Source organism: Mirounga leonina, unplaced genomic scaffold (genome assembly GCF_011800145.1).
Source record: "Mirounga leonina isolate KUSES-001 unplaced genomic scaffold, KU_Mleo_1.0 Mir_99, whole genome shotgun sequence".
In the NCBI taxonomy this organism is placed as follows: Eukaryota; Metazoa; Chordata; class Mammalia; order Carnivora; family Phocidae; genus Mirounga; species Mirounga leonina.
In genome coordinates, this window is record NW_023270971.1 from 5260129 (window position 1) to 5281296 (window position 21168).

Sequence of the window (21168 nt, forward strand, 5' to 3'; positions counted from 1 at the left end):
AGCGGGCAAGGGGCTAAGGGGAGGGGGGCCCCGTGCCAGCCATTTAAAAATGCCCCGTGGCAATGAGGGGTGGCAGAGGCCCAGTCAAGTTAGTTGAGAAGCAATGACACCCCCAACAATCCCCTAAATGGGCTGAGCCCCGTCTCCAGGCTGCAAGGAACCACACCTGGACCAGACCCCGGGAGAGGTAAGAACCAGTGGCAGACACGGAGTCTGCGAATGGGGGGGCATCTGGGGCATCCTTCCCAGGGAGACGCTATATCCAGGGGTCTGGTCCTTGCTCTCTTGCTGACCTGCTCTGTGCTTCCACCTTTCCGGGCCTCAGTTTCCCCATCTGCACAGGGGCTGGACTGGATGATCTCTAAGTGCCCGTCCTGCCCTGCCCTGCGGTCCTCTAGGCCGGGAGGACTCCTGGTGGCTGTGGTTAAATGGCGCTGGGAGCAGAGGGAGCGGCGGGTGGTAATGTCCTGCCAGCCGCTGGCCCCAACCTCACTGCCATGCCCAAGTCTGGGCCCGTCTGTCTCCCTGGCTCCTCCGGAGACACTGCTTCTTCCTTGTTCTGTGAGGTTTGATTTCACAGCTCTGAGAGCCTGGGGCTCCTGGCAAGGAAAACTGTTTTCAAATAAGGGTTTTAAGAAGCAAAGCTGGAGGCAAAGCTATGTCCACTCAGGCTCCAGGAGACAGGCAGAGAGGCAGGCAGGCCAGGGTGCTGGCCAGGGGAGGGGGACGTGCGCTCCAGCCCCAGCTCGGCCTCCCACTGCCTGGCCCTGTGGCCTTGGGCAGGCACCCTGCCCTCTCTGGGCCATCTGGACCATGAAACCATTGGACAGTGTGGTCTCCATGTAGGATGTAGCTTCTTGAGCCCTATTGGAGCCTGAAAGACAGCCGGCGTTGGGAAGTTTCCCCTGGAGTCCCTGAGCTGAGTCTGCCCTTTGACCAGAGGCTCAGAGCCCAAGCAGATGCCTGAAGCCCATGGAAGCTCTCAGAGGCTGAGCCTCAAGTGACAGAAAGGAGCTAAATGGTCTCTGACTACAGGTTCGGCCAGGGGAGGACCAGCCCACAGGCCTAAGGCCTCAGGATGAGCCTGCCCCCGAACCCCCACCGCTGCAGCCTCTGGTGGGGAAAGGGCTGATCTCTGGATCAGGAGGTGCAGGGCCTCAGAGTGGGATGAAGCTAGAACGGAGAGCAGAGGGTTTCAGGAGGGGTGACACGGCGTGGTGGGGGCCTCAGAGGAAGGCAGGAGACGTGGGAAGCCAGGCTGTGTAGGGGTAGAGGCTAGGGATCAGCACTGGAAGGCGTGTAGACAACATGGCTCCTACGAACACGCTCTGGCCACATCTGGGGCCCAGAGCGGACACAATCCTCCAGCGCTAGCCCACTCAACACCCTCACCTGCCCCACTCTGGTCACATAAGGCCTGAGGCCATAATGGTCCAAAAGGAAACTCTGGAATCCAACTGCCTGGGTCCAATTCTGGCTTGTTTACATATCGGACAAGTGACCTTGGGCAAGTCACTTGCCATCCCTGAGCCTCAGCTTCCTCCTCTACAAAATGGGTCTGGTCTTGGTTCTAACACTGCTTGGTTATCATGGAGAGTGAGGGACATAGGCACACAAGATCAGGGTCAGTGGGGCTGGTGTTACGTTACCACCAGAGCCTCCTCCTCTTGAGGGGCAAGATGACCTTAGCTATGTTTAGAGAGAAGTAGGAATGAGACCCAGACAGAGAGTGCTCAGAGTTGCTAAAGGGAGAACAGGGTCTGAAAAGGGGCAGGAGGCCTCAGTTCAAAGGTCAGAGATGAAGGGGTACAGAAGAGGGATCAGCTTGAGATGCCTAAAAGGCTAGGTGAGGTCTCCTCTCCTGCATTTACAGCACATTGTGTGGGCAATGTGTCCCTCAGGGTGAGGTCTGAGCCGCTGTATACTCATCCGCTGACAGGGAGTCCTGGGTGGGGCCCCAGAAATCTGCATTTCCAGCTCCCAGGAGAATTCCGACACACGTGGAGTTTTGAGAATGCTGGGCTGTCAAGCAGGCTGGGACCCTCGCAGACACAGCTGAAACAACTGGATCCACCATGAGAGAGCGCTGCTCTAGGTCTCACAGAGAGCTGATGACAGAGCGGGGCCCGAGGCAGCTGCTCTGCTCAGCCCTGCGCTCCATGGTGGTGGTGCGGGTAGGAGAATTCTCTCGCGATTGTTACTCTCTGGGCATTCCCGAAGGCCTTTACGAGAATGCATTCACTTAATCATCACAACAACCCTGTGACGTAGATGTAATCATGATTCCCATGGTACAGATGAGGGAACTGAGGTGTAGAGGTGAAGTGGCTTTGCCTAAGGTCACACTGTCTTGTGCCACCTGCCCCAGCTGCTCTCTCCCCCTGGGGCTCTCCCATCCCCTGCCCTGCCCCTCGGCCACTCCACCCCAGAACTTCCTGCAGACCCTCCAAAGTACCTCATGAATGTACATGGAGGATTTCCTGGGAGCCAGGTACCAGGCTGAATGGCTTGTGGTATCATTTGGTCCTCCTAGGATTACCGAGAGGCAAGACTCAGCATCGCTCCCTTATCCCTAATTTATAGAGAAGTAAACCACTGGAGCTTACCCAAGGTCACATGACTAGAAAGTGGCAGAGGGGATGTGAACCCAGTCTGCAACTCCAAAATGTTTGCTCTTAGCCTGCCCACCACGACCCCTCTGAGGGCAGTGATGAGGAACCCCACTTCAGAGAGGAGACGAGGCTAAGGGGGTGACCTCGCCAGAACTTGCATCCAAGTGTTCTAGTTAGCTTCACGGCCACTGCTTTCCCTCCAGCCCCGGGGCTGTCCCAAGAAGGAAAAGGCCTTGCTTGTTGCTGGTGCTTAAGAACCACCCCGCAGCTCTTTGAGCAAAATCAGCCCTTACCCAGACTGGCCAGCTGTGGGGAATTGCTGGTACACATAGCCCTGAGGAATAGAAAGTTCCAGGCCCAGTGTGCCACAGACCCTCGGGGCTGTATCTGATTCCCTCAAGGAGCTAAGGAGAGGTCTCTGAGGTCCTCCCTGCTGGGCTACGCCTGGGCCCTGCCTCAACGGCAACTTTCCAAGTGAACGGTCCCCAGGGCTCAGGGCCATGGGGTCGTGTAAAAAACTGTGATAAAGGCTTTTTCTGACTGTTGTTATTATGACTATTTTTGTCCATGTCTCCCGGTGCCCAGGAGCCAGAGTTTCTCTGGAATCGATACCTAGAGAGAGAGATTGCTGGGTTCTGGGGTACATGCCTGTCAACTTTACAGGAGAGCGCCATTTTATTTTCCAAAGTGGTTGAACCAAGTTACACTCCTACCAGCGGCATATGAACATCCCCCTCCTTGACCACACTTAAAATTGTCAGATTTCTTGAAGTATGTATGTTAACACGTTTTATTTTCTCTATCAAATTTGTATAATAAAGAATGACAGGAGGGCACCTCGCTGGCCCAGTCAGTAGAGCATGCAATGCTTGATCTCAGGGTCGTGAGTTCAAGCCCCACGTTGGGCCTAGATCTTTAAAAAAAAAAAAAAAAAAAAAAAGAATGAAAGGAAAAAACAAAAATGCTGTTCACCACTGTCCACATGGGTATCTAGAAATGTGCCCTGCATGCACCAAGTTGCAGAGCATCCGGAAGGCGCTGGGGCAGGATCAGGCCCTGCCCATGTGGCCTGCCCCCCAGCCCGGCAGTAGGCAATATGCTCCAAGCAGAGGCTGCCTGCCAGATCATCTGCAGGAATTCGGGGGAAAGAGCCCATGGCGGCTGCCATCTCCTGACGGCCTGTCTAGACAGGCCCCACGGGGCTTCACCACGCATGCAAGAGCCCACAGAGCCGGCCCCCTCCCCGCTTGCAAAAGAGGCTTGTTGGCAGCCATGCTTCTCCACCAGAAACCCTGTGTCCAGTTCACAACACACCTTCATGCACAGCACCAGTCACCCATTCTCATGGCCCATGGGGACCAACTCATCCAGGTCCCTTTTTGCTCAGATGAGGAAACCGAGGCCAACTCCTGAGCCAGGGGGCTCTCAGAGGTGGGGTGAAACTCTGCACCCAGATGAAGAGGGGACCGGGGTGGCGGGCCAGAGGGCTGCCCGAGCAAGAGGCACTTGGTTAAAGTGCCAAGTGGCAGTCAGGCCGCCTGGGTTTGAGTTCCAGATGTTCCTCGTAGCACCTGTGACATCGGGCATGCTAAGAATTCCTGTCTCGTCAGGGTATTGAGTTGTCTGGATTGAACAGGTTAAGACTCCTGAGACCCTCAGAATGGTGCCTGGCGCACAGGAAGTGCTCGACAACAACTAACTGCTAACATGTGGTAACAGGGGTCCCCCCCAGCCACAGGGGACACGTTCTGAGACCCCCAGTGGACGCCTGAAACCGCAGGTAGTGCTGAGCCCTACGTGTACTATGCTTTTCCCTATCCTTGCAAACCGATGATAAGGTTTAACTTATACATGCGTCACAGTAAGAGATTAACGATAACTAATAGCGTTAGGCTAATTCAGAAGGTGGGTCATCTGCTTCTGGACGGCAGTTGACCACAAGTAACTGGAACTGCGGAGAAGCAGGGGGACTGCTCTACTAAAGGCAGCTTCTTCGGGAAGGAAGGAGGCGCCGTAGTGAGCTCCAACTCTTCTTTTCCCCAGGGGCATAAATGGCCCTTGTCCCTTCAAAAATAGCAGTTGCCATATACCACGGCTTCCCAAGGGCCGGGCCCTTTGCCCAGCACTCTCTGAGGTAAGTACCATCCCCTCTCTGGGGACCCAGACGTTCAGAGAGATTTAGTCACATGCCCAAAGTCACAGAGCTTGTAGGAGGCCAAGCTAGAGCTCAAACCCAGGTCTGGCTGACCCCAGAACCCATGCGCTACTCTCCAGCATTGCCCCAGTGAGTCTGGGGGCAAGAGCTGGTTCTGGTTCCAGCTGGTCTAATAGGACCAACTCTCAGCATTTGGAAAGGGGACCAGTGGAAGCCCGTGCCTCCTTCTCGATTAAGTAAGGGGACAGACAGAGCTCTCCCTCCGCACACTTGCTCAAAAGTGCAAACCTCAACCAAACAATCCTTCTTGCCAACGAGCACCCCTTAGTGTGGGCTGAGTACCCTTGGGGGCCCCATCAGTCCTGGGTGCCCCCGACCCAGCACAGCCCATCAGAGATTTGAGGAGAACAGGGAGCTAGACCAAGGCTGGAAGAAACAGCCTCACCCCGGCTCCTCGTCAAGTGCCCATAACGGCCACAAGCCCAAGTCCCCTCCTGACTGGCCCTCCTCTGCCCCCAAGCCATGCTCCAAGGGAGATGGAAAAGCCCCAAAGTGGGAAATACACTGGACCCTGTGAGCTTAACAGGGACCCCGCTCAGCTGCCACTAGCTTCCACCCCATACCATCCTCCTCCTCCTCCTCATTCAGGCAAACAGGGATGCTGAGATGGCATCCCCCAGATGGCATCTGTAGTGGCCATGGCACCCCCCCTAGGTGGTCTACCAGGCTCGAGAGCCACTAACCAGTCTACCTGGAGAGTGCCAGACCTCGAGCATGTGACCCGACAATCCCATTGAGTCCAAGGGTGTCTGCTGAGATAAGCTGGAACAAGATGGGGAGAAAGGGAAAGACTCAGGCTAAGACTCTGACCCCAGCTCTGTAGCCAACACACTCGGGTAAGTTCCTCTGTCCCTGTGGGCCCTTCGGGCTGTGATGGTCCATGATTTGGGATGGAAGGGAGATAGCTCGAGTCATGATGGCAACTCCCCAGGCTCTCGGGGAGAGAAAATCTGGGGCAGAGGTGGTCAGAGCTGCAGGGGCATGCTTTGGAAAGACAGAGAAGAAAGCAGAAGGCTTTCCAGGTACAGAGTTCTGTGTGCGAAGGTATGGAAACAGGACTGGAAGGACACTTTCAGAACAACAAACAAGTCAGTTTGGCTGGAAGAGAGGGTAGGTCTAGCAGCTCAGTGAGACTTGAGGCTGGCAAAGTGGGGAAGGTTTGGCCGTGGAGTGGATTGAACAGCCTGCAACCAAAGCCGCATAGAGTGCTAGAAGTCCTCGTTGGCACCCGTCTCTGGGAGGGAGTCCCTTTCTTTACCTAGCCTGTTTGTCTCCTTGCCCCACACCACCAGGCCAAAAGCCCCAGTGCAGGGAACAGACCTAGGGATTTGGGCACTGGTGACTCTGAGATGTCAAATCATGGGACAGGAGACCTCATGGTGAGGTCAGGAGGGGTAGGAAGGCCAAGGGCGGTAGTCACCATCTGTAAACCTCAGAAGAGTTTTCTAGGGAACAGGAGCTTGTTCCTTGTAGCCCTAAAGGACGGGGCATGCAGCCCCAGAGAGGCCGATGTCAGTGAGATATTAGGAAGGAGTCTCCAATAGTCTGTCCAAAGAAAGATAAGGTGATTGGGAAGCAGTGAGCTCCCCATCACCAGAGGTATGCAAGCTTAGCACAGACACTGTGGAGAGAAATCAACCATTAAAAGAGTATGGGCCTTATGGCCTTTCCCACCACTAGCCTGGGTCTTCACATCACAGCCCTAGCTGCCTTGGGACAAGCCTCTGGGACTGAGCTCCCCTGCCTCCTAGATGTCAAATTCCCAGCTAGGCATGACATCAGTTCTGCCCTGACTTCACAAGGGCTCTCGAGGGACCCTCCTCCCTCCCATTTCCTTTCACCCCACTGCTGCTTTTTGCCCTTCCCAGGGAGTGCCAGGACTGACCAGGGAGACCTGGAGCCTGGTTATAAGACTGGGTCCCCGGGGAACACTCAGCCGATGGCCTTCCACCCCGGCAGGAAAGAGGCAGAGGGGGCCAGGGTCCCTGGGAGCTCTGTTCACACGCCCCAGAGAGTCTACATGGAAATTCCAGGAGGGTCACAGGGAAGCTTCCGATTTAGAACAAGATGCTTTATTTTTGTCCCCCTTCCTTTCCTGTCCCTCCTCTCCCCCAGCAGTGGGTGGGGGTGTTGCAGAAGGCTGGACGAGGAAAGCAAGCCTCCTCTTTGGGCTGAGTCACAGAAAGAATGAGTGGGGAGAGATAGGGTGTGGGCAGATGGGAAGGTAGACGGCCATGTGGGAAAGAGGAGAGGGAGGGGCAGAGTCAAGGGGATAGCCAGGCCTGGCCAGTGTCCTGGTCGGTGAGCACGAGGCATGCCTGGACGCTCGAGACCAGAGCTCCGTGAGCTATGGGTTCAAGCTGGGGTCAGAGAATCAGCCCGGGTTCCCAGAATAGATAAAAGATCTCAGGATTGGGGCCCCCCAGAACCTTGGGCACCGGGTCCCCACCTCAGTGGACCATAAAGCTATGAAGCACTGCTAGATCCATCTTATTCACCCTGGTGATCCTGGCAGGTGCTTAGTAATAATTCCCAGTGTTGAACTTTAAACTCATCGTGTCATAATCCTGTTAGAGCTAAAAGGGACCTTCAAGCGCATCAGGCCCCCTCCTCGTGTTACAGAGGCAAAACCTTGAGGCCATCGGCAGGGAGGGACTTGCCCAAGATCACATGGCCAGAGTGGCTGCCCAGCCCTGTGCATCCTTCTCTGCCTCTTCCCTGCCTCTCTCCAGAGGGATGGTCCTCAAAGCCAAGGGAAGGGGTCAGAGGAGAGGCAGGTGTCCCACGAGGACGTAACTATCTCCAAAAAGGAGCCAAAAGATGATGGTGTGTTTTGAGTTCTGGCTGCTCTGCCCAGGAAGGCCCTTTTCCTGGCCAGAGAGAATCCCCCAAATTGTTGGCTGCTGCACATGGGAGGCCTCCTGCAGAGGAAAGAGCCCAAGGCTGGGAGGGGAAGCCCTTGGTTCTATTCTTGGCTCTGCCCCAACCCTCCACATAACTTTGAGCATGACCATGAGCATGAGGCCTTTTCTAGTCTCAGTGTGTCTGGTGAGGGGCTGGCCCTACCAGATTAAACAGTCAGAGGATCCATCCATGATCTGCCTCAGTCTCCCGTGAGGCCTCGTCTCTCTCTGTCCTGGTCCATCTGAGCTTTGCTTTAGCGCAGGAAGTAGGTCAGGCACAGGAAGAAAATAGCAGCCTGCAGATTCCCCTCTGCCTGGGGGCAGCATATTCTACGCCCGAGCTCTGCCATCTAGCCTTGGAATTCCCAGAGAGGCAAAAAACTAAGAAGGCCCTTAAGATTACCCCAGTGAGAGGATCTGAGACCAGAGAGGTTCAGCAGATCGCTCAAGGTCACACAGCAAACCATGTGCCCACAGGGAAGTGGGTCTTGGGTCTCCTGATGACCGGGCCAGTGCTCTGTCCACTAACCACATTACCCTTTAGAATAATGAGCAGGGAAGCCATCCTCATGTGAGCCTGGGACCTATTTACCTTGACACCTCAAATGTCCACACAGGGAACCTACAGTCTCTTCCCTTCTCTGGGATACAGTTTCTTCTAAAAACAGGGAGATGGGGTGGACCAGATGTCTCTATAAGCCCTTCCACCCCCATCACTAGGGCTCCACCAGGACCCCAGAGCTTTCTAGTGTGGTCACCTCAGCCCTTGCTTCACAGAGGATGGAGCTACCCAGGCCAGGACATCCCACCAAGTCACAACCCCCACCCAGACTGTCCCACTCCAGACCCCAGGGCTGGGCTTCGTCCAGAACTACAGGCTCTGGCCCAGCTCCCCCTCTGAGGATCTGAATTTTTCTTACCATAAAAGGGCAAGCGTGCCTCTCTCCCGTCCCTGCTGCCAGCCCCGCTGGGGGAAAGGCTGAGCTATTTTTAGAAAGCTCAAGGGTTTGCTCCTGAACTCAAGATGGAGTTTGTCTTAGCCTACAGCCGGGGAGCCCCTTCTCCATTTCCCTCGTCCACCTCCTCTCCCTCTTTCCCCCCTTCTCACCCCTCACCCCTCTTCCCTCACTTTCTTCCCCTCCCTGACTCTCTCCCTCTTGCCCTCACTATCGGCCAATCTCTCCTCCTTTGTTTCTCCTCCCTGAGATTCTTCTCCCCAATCTCAGAGCCAGCTCCCCTCCCCCCAACTCCCTCCTTCAGATCTGGCTTTGGGAGGATGGAGAAAGTAACACATCTGCACCCCCATCCCCTTCTTAAACACTATTTACAACATAAATTCCAAACATCCGCCATCTGGTTCTAGGAAGGGCCAAAAGATATTTAGAAAAGGAAGTCATGATTATTCCATCTTCAAAGCCAAAGGAACTTAAAGGACCCCTCTCTCCCGCCTTCCTCCCAGGGCCTCTTTGTTAAGATCTAACGGATTAGGATCCCTCAGTGAGTAGAAATGGTCAGTCCCAGCTGGGCCTCTGACTGCATCACTTTGAGCTGGTTGCTTCTCCTCTCTGCGCCTCAGTTTCCCTATCTGAGCAATGGGTGCACGACTAGAGTGCCTCCAGCGCTAATGTCCTGAGACTTTGAGTCCTGCTGCAGAAAATCACCTGGGTCCAGGTTCCTGGGGCCTGCTCTGAGCTGAGCAGTAGGGTGGGATAGGGGGAGAAGGAGTGAGAGGCAGCTGGAAGCCTTCCAGCCTCAACCCTTGATGCCCCTCCTCTCTCATTCCATGGACATCCATGCAGATCTTCCTTCACACTGACACTAACACCGAAGGAGGGCTTGGGGTCATGCCATCCCCCCTATCTATCTAGCCGTGGAGCCCAGACCCCTCCCCACCACATCACAGTGAGGCCCAGAGAGGGGAAGGCACTTGTCCACAGTCCCACAGCCTGGCCACAGGTGACCTGCTGTCTAACCTGCTGCTCTTTCCATCCAACACATTCCAGAAGAAACCAGCATTTGTATTATCCAAAAAGCATCACTCAGTCTCAGCACACTAGGACCCTGGAGGTCCCAGTTCTTTGCAAAATGGACAGGACAGAAGGGAGAACTATTCCCTTTATCATGTTTCTTTGTGTGTTTTTTAAACAGACAGCATGCAAGGGAGAAATACCGTGGACAAGAGGCACAATAACAACCAAAATAAGAAGTCTCCTAGCTTCTGGAGACACGCAGCCTTGCCAGGGCCCACACGCTTCCACCTACGCTGAAAAATGCTTTCTCTGCTCACAACCCCCTTTCCATAAAAACGAACACAGGCCTGACAAAATGCCATGAGACACTGACTCAGGTTGTCACTCTGTAAAAATGGTAGCAGGAATAGTCCAGTCTCATACGGGGAGCCGTGGAAATGCATGTCAGGCTGCCTGATGCCAGTCCCGAACCTGACACTCACTAGTCACGTGACCTTGAGGGCGAGCGCTATAACCTCTGGGAGCCTCAGTTTCTTCATCTGTAAAATGGGAATGACAAAGGTAGCTAGCTCCTAAGTGACTGGGAGAAAGCCTCTGTACAGGAAAGTACCTGGTAAGTGTGAAGCACATTGAAAGCTATTGTTATGATTACAGCATGTCCCAGTGTAAGTCACCCTACGTGGTGGCTATTGTCACTGTCACTGCGTGTCCCTCTCTGTGTTCTCACTGGAAGGTCAGGGTGTAGGAGAGGCATGGGGATCCTCTGCACTCCCTCCTGGAGCCTGAGCACCTCGAAACCATCCTGGTCTTCTGGGCCGGGCAGGTGGGGGCCCCTTTCCTCTCCCTGTCCTCCTGTTTTTCTCCATCACTCTCCATTCAGCCTTAAACTGCATTCCCAGGGCTGGCTCAAAAGTCCTCAGCAGCCGCCTTCCCTGGGGAGGAAGTAGGGAGCGTGTGAGGCTAGTGAACTCAGCTGGGGTGTCAAAGGGGTAAGAGGGCGTCCTGGGAACAGAGGCCCAGAGTAGCCGCATAACAGACGGGCCATGGAACGGGGCCCCACACGGTAGCTCCCACTCCAGCTTCCACATCTTCTCTGGATGCCTCTCTGGACCTTTGCCCTCATCCTTCCTGCTTCCCTTTCTCCCATGCCTATGCCTCGCTGTGGGTCCAGCCCTGGGCTCCTAATGGAAATCGCAGCCATTTACGTGGGCTCACTACGTGCCACCAACTGAGCTTGCACTTGACATCGACTTCATCTGACCTTCACAGACAAGCCTGAGGTCGGGGACCACGTTCAGAGAGGTGAAGCCACCAGCTCTCGATCACATAGCTAGAAAGAGCTGGGGGCGAGATTCAGTGCAGATCTGCCGGCCTCCGGAGCCTGTCCGTTCTGTTCTTTGCAAATTTATGTTGGAAACCCCAGGACCCTAGAGCCCAAGGAGAGCCCAGGCTGTAGGACATGCACACGCATGAGGGACCCAAGGAAGGGGAGCTGAGGGCAGGGAGGCCTCTCCAGACAGAACCGACTGCGGTCATGGGTTCATGTGCCTGCATGGAGCCCAACCTCAGCCCTCTCCCACTGTGGTGCCATCTAGCTCACAGATGTGGCCCATTCCCAGGCCCTCGTGCCCCCTGGAAAGGAGCAAGGCCAGCAGAGGGCACAGTGGCTTTTGCAATGACCGGAACGATGTGAGCTTTGTTTTGGGGTCATCCAGCAGGCCGCCGCTCAGGCTCAGGAGACAGCTGGATGGAGCATGAGCAGCCCTGGGGTCAAGCTTGTCTCTGGTTCTTGCTCACAGATGATGGGCCCGGGCGCGTTGCAGAGCCGCTTGGAAGCTCAGTTAAGCGGGGAGTTTGGTCCTACCTCTGGCGGTGGTTGGGAGCGTACCTGCAGTTATGGAAGGAAGCCTTTGCGGGGTGAAAGCCTTGTACGGCTGGAAGCGGTCACAGGTGGCCCCAGGGGCTGTCCCTTCGGCCTTGGCCACCGTGTTAACCCCAAGTTTTGACCTACCCCTAATCGGCTCCTTTCTGATGTGTGAGGCCGGAGGTGGAGCCATTCGTCAGAGGGGCCTCTGGAAAACTTCCTTCCAGACCCATTCTTTCGCGATGGGGCCTTAGTGTGCTGGGAAGGCAAAACGGCCCCTCCTGCTCTCGGAGCTTCTTGCTACTCAGAAGACTCCCTTTGAAAGCCAGGCAGGCAAAGGGGGCACAGTGGCTGCCTAGGGCCCGAGGAGCAGGCTCTTTGGGGCCTGGAAGATCCCAGCAGTTTCAGCCTGAGGCTTCTGAGGACCCAGCAGGAGGCCAGGCCCATCCTCAGGCCCCTGGAGCCCGGAAACCCAATCAGGACCTCCCCCAGAGGCCAGGGCTCTGGCCACAGGGCACTCCAGCATCCTTCTGAGAGGCGGTATCTTTGTTTCTTGCAGGCAAGGGCACTGGCTGTGGAAGCCCCTCCTACAACCCTGACATGGGAGGAACAAGCCCCCCAGAGAGGGCCCTCCTGAGGACAGGGAGGAGGACAGGCAGCCGGGGCCCTGAGAACAGAGCTGTGCCTCCCGCCCCCACCTGGCGCCCACAACCCCCCACAGCCCCACCCCTGCTGCTCGAGGCTCAGGCAGGAGCCCCGCGCCTCAGGACACATTCGCCATCCCAACCCTCAGAATGACCGAGAAACCAGGTCTTGGGAGTGGGAACAGTTGAAGGAAGGCCCCTGCTGATGGAAGGGGTGCAGGCAATTCAGGGCGGTGAGGTGTGGGTTGTAGGTGAAAAGAATTGGGGTCACAGAAGAGAAAACCAACCAGGAGGCAAAAATCCACCCCACCCCAGGCTCCCTACAAGCCAGCAAGGCAAAGCCTGTGTGCCACAGAGAATAACAGATTTGGGGGACACGTGGAGAATGACAGCAATCTTCCCTGGGAAGGAGTAGACAGGGTCGGGCTCTAGGAACAGGTGGACTTGGGGTTGGTGAGCCTGGTGATTATAGAAACAGCTCCCGGGGCTTAGGAAGGGTCTGGGAGCTCAGGCTGGGGCCGGGGGGTGGGGGTGCAGCGCTGGGCACACAGCGGGGCTCAAGAAACCATAGCAGTTTGGTTGTTTTTTTTTTCCCCTACCCATCATTTGCTTCTACACTTGCCAATTCCAGTCCCCTGCACATGGAGCAGGCAGGGTGAGGTACGGGGTTCCATAAGACAAGTAGAGAAACTGAGGCACAGGGAAATGAAGGAACTCCCTCTCACGGACAGTCAGTTGCGGCACGGGGTTCTGGCACCAGATCTCATGAGCATGGAAAGAGCAGACGAGGATCTGATGGTGGGAGGAGGACGCAGGGCTCTGGCAAGAAGCTGACAGTCCAGGACAGGTGACGAGGCCCAGGCCTGGCTTACATAATACAGCACACCTGCTCACCGCTGCATGGCCCACACGTGCGAGCCAACATGTGCTCTAGCGCAGCGTGCACACCCGCCCTCGCTCGCGGGCCAACGAGCCTCAGAGCCTGGGTCTAAACAAATTGGATTAGGAGGGCTGCAGGCCCCTCGCTCCCCCCAACACACACACACACTGTCCAGCCCCGACACTGAGCAGGCCTGCAGAGCTGCCAGCCCCCGAGACCTGCCCCGGGGCCTCAGGAAGAGGGCCGGGGTCTGAGAGGATGCCAGGATGATGGATGGGCCAGCTCAAGAGCACACAGGATGTCGCTGCTTGTGCAAGGCTCGTTTCTGAGCCGTTCCCAGCAACCCACCCCCGCCTCCCCTCCCGCAGCCTCTCCCACGATCGATCGCTGCCGCCAGGGCCCAGAGCCCGGGCCCCGAGCGGATCCACCCTCATCCCTCAGTCCCACAGCTGGGCAAGTGAGGACTGCTCGGCTTGGGAGACAATGGCCTGGGGACGAGACACAGGCAGGCACTTCACAGGGAAAAGGAGCTTAGGAACAGAGAGACAATGCCAGTTATAAAAGTGACATCTCTGTGCTTTCTCACCCATTGTTTTGCTCAATCCTCAGAGTGGGCCTGGGAGTTGGGAGATGATGCCCATTGCACAGATGTGACTACGAGTGATTCCAGAACTTCCCTTTCCTGAGCCCCGAGTCTGCTCCAGCCCTGTGTGGGGTGCTGGGGGCACCTGAACAGAGCAGCTGCCTCTTGGGCTTGGGCCCTGGGCACTGGGGCCCCCCTAGTCTTCCAGGGGAGCAGGGCCAGAGATGCCTTTTCCGTATGGCACATGTGATTGGCTGAATATCATCACTGAGAGTAGCCTTAGCAGTCAGCCCATCAGAACGCAGACCCCGAAGTCGGCCCCAAGTTCAAACCCTGCCTTGCTCCCTATCTAGCTGTGGTGGTCCAGCTAGCCTCTCCAAGCCTGGTTTCCCTTCTGTGAAATAGGGGTACAAAAGCTCGCCCTTTGTGGGGCTGACTGTGAGGATTAATGAGTATTTTGCCAAATCCCCATTTGACATGGAAAGAAACAGAGGCAGAAGAGGGAAAGGGCTTGGCCAAGGTCACACAGTGAGTTGGGGATAAAGTTGGGACCAGGTTGAGACCCCACTCCCCCACCCCTCCTCCCAGTATAAATCCTCCGCACTGGCTCCAGCCCAAGTAGCCCAGAGGCCATGACAGGCGGCCAGCCTATATAGACCACTCTGGGGACATGTTCTGGGGCCCACCCTCCACCTTCAGCCCTGCCCTGGCCTCCGCAGCACCAGAGTCCCAGGTGACCAGCAGTGGCCCCCAGCCCTCAGTGGTGGTGGAGGGTGGGGGAGCGCGGTGACGGGCTCCCAGCCCAGAGCAGCCTGGCCATATAAGGGAAGGAGCCAAGGAGGCCTCCTCACTCAGGCCTGGCGAGAAAACCCAGACAGCCGCTGTTTATTTTCTCCTTCCCAGCCTCCCGGAGCTTCCCAGGAAGACAGAGCTTCCCCCCGGCTGGGCTCAGCAATATTTCCTGAGGACAGTGGGGAGCAGGGAGGGGAAATTGGCCCATTTCTGGGAGCCACCCCCCAGACTGCCACCAGCCAGCACCAGGTAAGAATCTGCCCTATAAGAGTCCAAGGCCACTGTTCAACCGTCTCCTTTGACAGAAGGGAAATGGAGCCACAAAGAGGGGAAGTGCCTGGGAGAAGTGATCACACCAGTTGGTGATAGAACTCGGGTCTCCCAAGTGGCCCCCTGTCTACCGACTGGGGAACAAGAGTAAGAAGGAGCCTCTCATGGAGCAAGGAGAATAGGAAGGCTACCAAACCCCTTCTCCTTTGAAGGAGACCAGGTGTCAGGGCCAGCACTGTCTGCCTGCTGGGCAAGTAAGAAAGACTCAAGGGAAGAGTTCTCAGGGCTAAGAGAGCCAAGAGGACACCCTTCCGGCATCTCTGCCCCTCCTCCCAGCCCACCAGCACCTCCTCCAGGAAGCCCTCCCAGCTTCCCCCTGGGACAGGAACCTCTTTGTCCTCTAAGACCTTGGCAGTCCTTTCTCAGGCTCTCTCTTGTGCCACTTGGGTCTGCCCACTATTCACCTTGCCAGGGACACTTTCCTTCCATCTCAGTCTGATTGCGCCCCTCCAGGGCAAGGACGCAGTCAGGTTCAGTCCCACCTCCCCTTAGCAGGTAGAAGACGCCCTAGGTTTGCTGAATGTTCAGGTAAAATGGTTAGACCCTGTCCCAAACCCAAAGGATTGGTGAAGTGACTGGGGAAGGAGACATTCAGCATAGAGTTTAAAATGAGGGCGCCGGGGCTGGCTGTTCTGAGTTAGGAACCCAGCTCAGCTCCTAACTCCATGGCCTTGGAAAATTCCCTTCCCACAGGGCCTTGGGGACACAAGGGCGTTAGCACGATTAAAACAGTCAATAAACAACTGTTCTTATGACAGTCAGCAGCAGCAGATTTTTTTCTAGATACAAGGGAACAGAACGACACAGCCTATAGCCAGAGGAGAGGGAGGCAAATAGATTCCCCTGGTCAAAGGCTGCTCATCAAGCCCCTGTCCCTGCGTCAGAGTTTCTCCCACAGGAACGTGGGGCTGCCTCCCATCTCCCTCCCGCCTCCACACCCAGGAGAGGCACCATCTTCGCAGCAATATTCGGAGCTGGGTGGGCTGTGCTGGAAATAGCCCGCGACTCCCCTGCTTCAGCCGGTGGTGCCGGTGGGAGCATCCCCGCTCCGTCCTGGCCCTCCACGGGGCGGTGAGGACATTGGCCCAGCAGCCTCACCAGCCGTGTTGAAGGCTAATGGCCACGGGGCGCCACTTCCCGAACCGCGGCCACTCAGATACCCCCTTTCGTATTTTTCCCCTCTCTGCAACCAGTCACAGCATCTGTACATTTAAGATGAGTCATTCGCACGTTTGTACATTTGTACTGTCCGTGAACACCCGTAACACTGCCCATCTCGAGGGGATGAAGGTAAGAAGAAACAGAGCGAAAATGCAACAGTTCCTACAGGAGAATTCCACATTAGAGAAAGGCATTTCTTTGGCTGGGAATACCTCAGGAAGGGGCTGTCCCACTCAGGAGGCCACGGGGACTGACCTGCCCCCAGTGGCAGACCTGAGAGAGAGACACTCTTTGGATCAAGGCCAGATTTCGGATTTCTGGGAGAGGCGTAAGAGATGCTTTTTTTTTTTTTTCCAAGGAGGTGGGTTTTTTGTGTTTGTTCATTTGGGTTTTGGTTTTGGTTTTGTTTGGCTTTGTTTTTGCTTTCTTCCAGCCCTAAGGAAAGCCTACCCATCCCCCTTAGGCCTTCAGAGATCTCTGAAGGTATCTGTCATCCATTATCACGGCCACCACAGTAATCTGGCAAAGCAGGAAGGTCCTCCAAGGGTACCCTGAGAACTGGGGGGGGGGGGCAGGAGGAACAGAGGGAGCTCTGCCTGCTCACTCAGAGAGGTTCCCACCCAAGCCAGGTCTCCAGAGGAAAATGAATTATCGACATGGGCCATTCAATCATCCAGCCAATGGCATTCCCTGGGGCCCATCAGCATGTCCAAAGACCTCAGCAAGGCCCAAGGACACCCCCAAATTAACAAATGTGGGCGCTATCCCCAGGGAACCGCATACTAGCCCAGTCAGACCCTGATGCAGATAGTTCTGACACTGGAGAGAATGAGTTTGAGGAAAGTAATTCAGCCATTCAAGCAACGCTTATTGAGCGTCTACACGGCCAGAAGCTGCTTTCAGGGGTGAGCACAACCAGCCGTGTCCCTTCCCTCATGGGTAGGCCATGCAGCCCACGGGTGGGGCGCAGGATTAGAAAGAGGGCACAGCATGCATGAAGACGTGGACCGGGGTGTCCTGATGTCTGAGGAAGTCGAGGAGGGCTTCCCAGAAAAGGTGGCCTTTTGAGTAGACTCTTAAGCCCACTAAGAGGAGACCAGCAGGGGGCGCAAGGAGGAGCAACACAGCTCCTGGGAGCCCAGAGGTGGAGGGCACAGAAGAAGAGGAAGAGGCCTCGTGGTCTTTGGTGAGGGTTTCAGAAATGAGCTGGAAGGAAGGCGAGCACTTTCAGGATCTTATGCATGGAAGAGATACAACCACATTTACATTTGAAAAATCACTCTGGAAGGATGTCCGGGAAGGATGGGTTGGGAAGGATGGGTGGGAAGTTGGGGGGCAGGGGGATTGGAAGCAGGGAGACCAGGTAGGAGGCCAAGGCTAATGTTTGGTGGTGTAAACTATCAAGTACCATGAATGTGCTGTTGGGCTCAAGGTTACGGAGCATAAAGGTGGGGCATGGGGTCACCATATAAGGTGAGTCCATTTATTGGAATGTCTAGAGTAGGCTGCTCTCGCTCGAGACAGAAAGCAGTCTGCGCCGAGCCAGGGCGGATGGGAGATGGGCGGGGCTGAATGATAAGAGGTCTCTTGCTGGGGTGATGAAGTGTTCTACAATTGATTGTGGCAGGGCTTGCACAACTCTGTGAATGTATTAAAAACCATTTCGTTGTACACTTCAAGTGAGGGGGGGATTACATCTCCATAAAGCTGGCTTTTAGCAAAAGGAAAGAAAAGGGAGGTGGAGGGTTGGTCCCAGAGGGCTGGGAAGCCAAGCTGAGTACAGGAGGGAGACACAGTGGGGTGGGGGCAGTTACAGCAGGCTGGGGGGGGGGGGGGGCGGGCTGTGCAGCAGACTGCGGCCCCGCTGACGCCCCCTCTCCTGCCTAGGGTGGAACCCCGACAGCAGCTCCTGGCTCCAAGCCGCACCCTGTCTCCCAGCCTGAGGTGCAGTGCTGCATCTCTGGTCAGTTGGGAGTCTGAGATGAAGCACTGTAGCTCGGGAAGGGAGAAGTTGTTCTGCAGCCATCAGCCTGGACATGGTAAGTGGTGGCGGTGCTTGGGGACACTGGGAAGGATGGGAGCGTTTCCAGTGTCCGTGCGGTCAGCCGAGGAAGTTTCTGGACTCAAGTCCTACCCGTGCCACGATCGGCTTCATGATACTTGGCCAAATCCTGACTCCTCCGTGCACCCCAGTCGGTCCATCTGTAACAGAGGTGTTGGGGCATTCGGTGGCGGCCAGTGCCCAACACCCTGCCTCGGCTTTCTCTTTCTGAGCCCGTGGTGGACCCTGCTCATCAGCCAGGGCATCCTTTCTTGAAGAGTTCAGATGCACCTTCAGAATCCTTCTCAACACCAAGTCCTGGATAGCTACTGTTAATGATTCAGAGCTGAAACCCATTTGTCAGCTGAAACCCATTTGAAATCCTTCTCAACACCAAGTCCTGGATAGCTACTGTTAATGATTCAGAGCTGAAACCCATTTGTCAGCTGAAACCCATTTGTCAGCTGAAACCCAATTTGTGGATTGGACAATTCCTAAAAACCCTTGCATCCCTGAAGAGAAAAGTCCTGAGCTTTGAGTCAGGCTCCTCATTCTTTGGGTGCCTAACCTTGGCTCCAGGCTATTGCCTCAGCCAGTCCAGGCTTTACATACATGTCCAGCCTGTCTCAGAGGCTTCCGACAAGCAAGGAATAGCAGAGAATCACCGGGCTAAGCACAATCTTATTTAACCTCCCGACAAGCTTGGAAGGTGGCCAGTGTTATTGACCCATTTTACAGATGAGAAGACTGAGGCTCAGTTAAGCAATTCACCCACGGCCATGCAATGATTGTGTCAGCCAGGGTTGTAGCCTAATCTGTCTGCTTTCAGGTTCGTGTTCTTACCCCAGTCCAGTGCATGCGATTTTAGAACTGGGGGGTGGGGGAGCAGGAGGAGAATATACTAAATAAATCTGGTCTTCTCCTTTCATCTTGGGTCGCTTTTCACAGACAGACCTAGAGAGTTTCCACTGATCCCATGGACTGCCTTGCTCCTATCCCTCCTCCCAAACTGTATCTGTCACACCTGATCCAGGAGGTCCTCTCCTCTCCCATTTGACAATTGAGGAAAGCTGAGGCTAAGGGGCTTGCTGGAGATCCCAGGGAGAAAGTTGCCGCAGACCGCGAACCGGATCTGCCCAGGGTTTAGACTCAAACCCTCCCTCTGGCCGGAGACTGAAGAACACACAGCCCCCAGCAGTCATGGGGGGAGGAGGGTTGGGATGCCACCAGATGGTTTCTGGTCAACAACACGGCCTTTGACTACAGGAAAGGTACTTTCCAGGGCACTTGAAGTTCCAGTCACTGCTCCTGCTGGAGCAATCAGCCAGTCCTGCGATCCGTGGCGTCCACACTGACTCCTGCAGTTGGGACTGGACGCAGAAGAAGACTCTCGCCAGTCCTTAGGGATGTGGCAGGGCCTTGGTGCTGAAGGCCCCTCTCTCACCTTGTCCTCACGGTCCAGTTTTCCCAGGAATCCCTTAGATGCTAAGATGGGGATTCCTGGAAATACTGTTCTTGAGGTCATGGTTTAGCAGCTGGACTCACCTGCCCCCCACCCAGAGCTGTCCCCGTGGGACCTCAGCTCAAGCTCGGGATGAGGCTCAAGTAGGAGGCCGTGCGCTGGAGGTAAGAGGGCTTGCACACGGTGTTCTTGACCTTTAAGCTGCTTTTTCTTTCCATTTTGTCCATTTCGTAACATTCCTATGAAACTGGATGTGGGAACCTCACCACGGCTGTACTCTTGGGAAATTTGTCCAGGCACTCAGCTGAGGAGTGGTTGAACCAGGTCACCATAAAGTATGTGCTTCTTCCGGTCCCCACCCCAGCCCCTCACCCCACTTCCCAGCATGCCCTGTGATGGGGGCCAAGATATGGTATCTACATTATTGATAAACTAATAAACGCACATGAGTTTATTTTAGTAGTTTATTAAATCAGTTAGATAAACTAAAAACCATAAGTCTTAGTTCGATTTGCAATGCAACCACAGAAAAATGAAAATTTTTTTCATCAAAGCCCAGAAGACAAAAAAAAGCTCAGAGCGCCCTCTTGTGGTGACACCTGCCTCTCCTTCCTTCCAGGAGCCCTGGGGCTTCTCTGACACACACAACACACGTTCGGACATTCCTTTTGCCCCGATCACTTTGCGCCAGGGAACGAGTTAGCCCGCCCATCATCTCATTACCTATGGTGCCTCCATCACTAAGAGTTTAGTCCTACTTCTATAGCCTGGCTTCGTCCTCAAAGCTCTCAGTGTGGTTGGTGAGGCTGAGAGGTGAAGTGACCAGCCCAAGGTCACCCAGGCAGCCAAAGGCAGAGCCAGAATTGATTCCAGGTTCAGTGGCCTGTGGCAATTCCTTAGCCAAAAGCAAAAACTACAAAAAAAAAAAAGAAGAAGAAGAAGAAGAAGAAGAAGAAGACGACTGTCTGAATAGACACAGGGAATGCCCCAGACCTGAGGTGGTCCTGCTGCTGGACTAAAACTTCTTGCAAACTCTTCCTAGTGCTTTTCATGGAGATGGTAGGGACGGTAGGTGCCATGACCCTAGAATCCTCACCCGTGGATCTCATCCCCATACTCCCAGGGACCAGATGGCTCTCACATGGGGCTCCGGCTGTCTTCCTAGCAGACCATATTGAGGACCTTCATGAAGGATGAGATCCCCTCCTCCTCCTATATAGAGTGGAGCTGGCCTGACCATGGAGATAGCTGACTTGCTCCTGATAAATAATAATAATAATAATAATAATTATTATTATTATTATTATTATTATTATAGTGTCCATTCATTGACTGTTTACAATTTGCCAGGCACTCCGCTAATCACTTCCCAGGCATTGTCTCATTCAGTCCTTACTACAACCCAGTGAGGTAGGTTCTATCCTTTACCCTATTTCACAGACGAGGAAGCCAAGGCTCAGAGAGGTTAAGAGACTTGCAAGATCACCCACCTAATAATAAGCTGGGATCACATCAAGTCTGTATTTATGCTTTTAACCTGCCCTTGCGCCCTCCCTCCCATGGACTGGCCTACCGGTTGGCGGGCAGTCTGCCTGGGGCTTCCCCTGGGGGAGAGGGTAAAACAATCCTTCGGTGAGACTCAAGTGGTCCATCCTGTGCCCTGTGATTCTAATAAAGTGCTGGATCCGTGCCTTGTGTCCTGTTTCTTCCT

General features: G+C 55.1%; 1 long non-coding RNA gene across 2 annotated transcripts; it reads left to right on the forward strand.

The window, feature by feature from the left end:
• Positions 1-91: 91 nt before the first annotated feature.
• On the forward strand, positions 92-20394 carry LOC118006726. Of its 2 annotated transcripts, none has more exons than XR_004678171.1 (3): positions 92-187; positions 14575-16083; positions 17842-20394. It is a non-coding gene; the product is annotated as an uncharacterized LOC118006726 (long non-coding RNA). The 2 variants fall into 2 exon arrangements; XR_004678172.1 differs by having other exon boundaries at positions 14575-14712.
• The last annotated feature ends 774 nt before the right edge of the window (positions 20395-21168 follow it).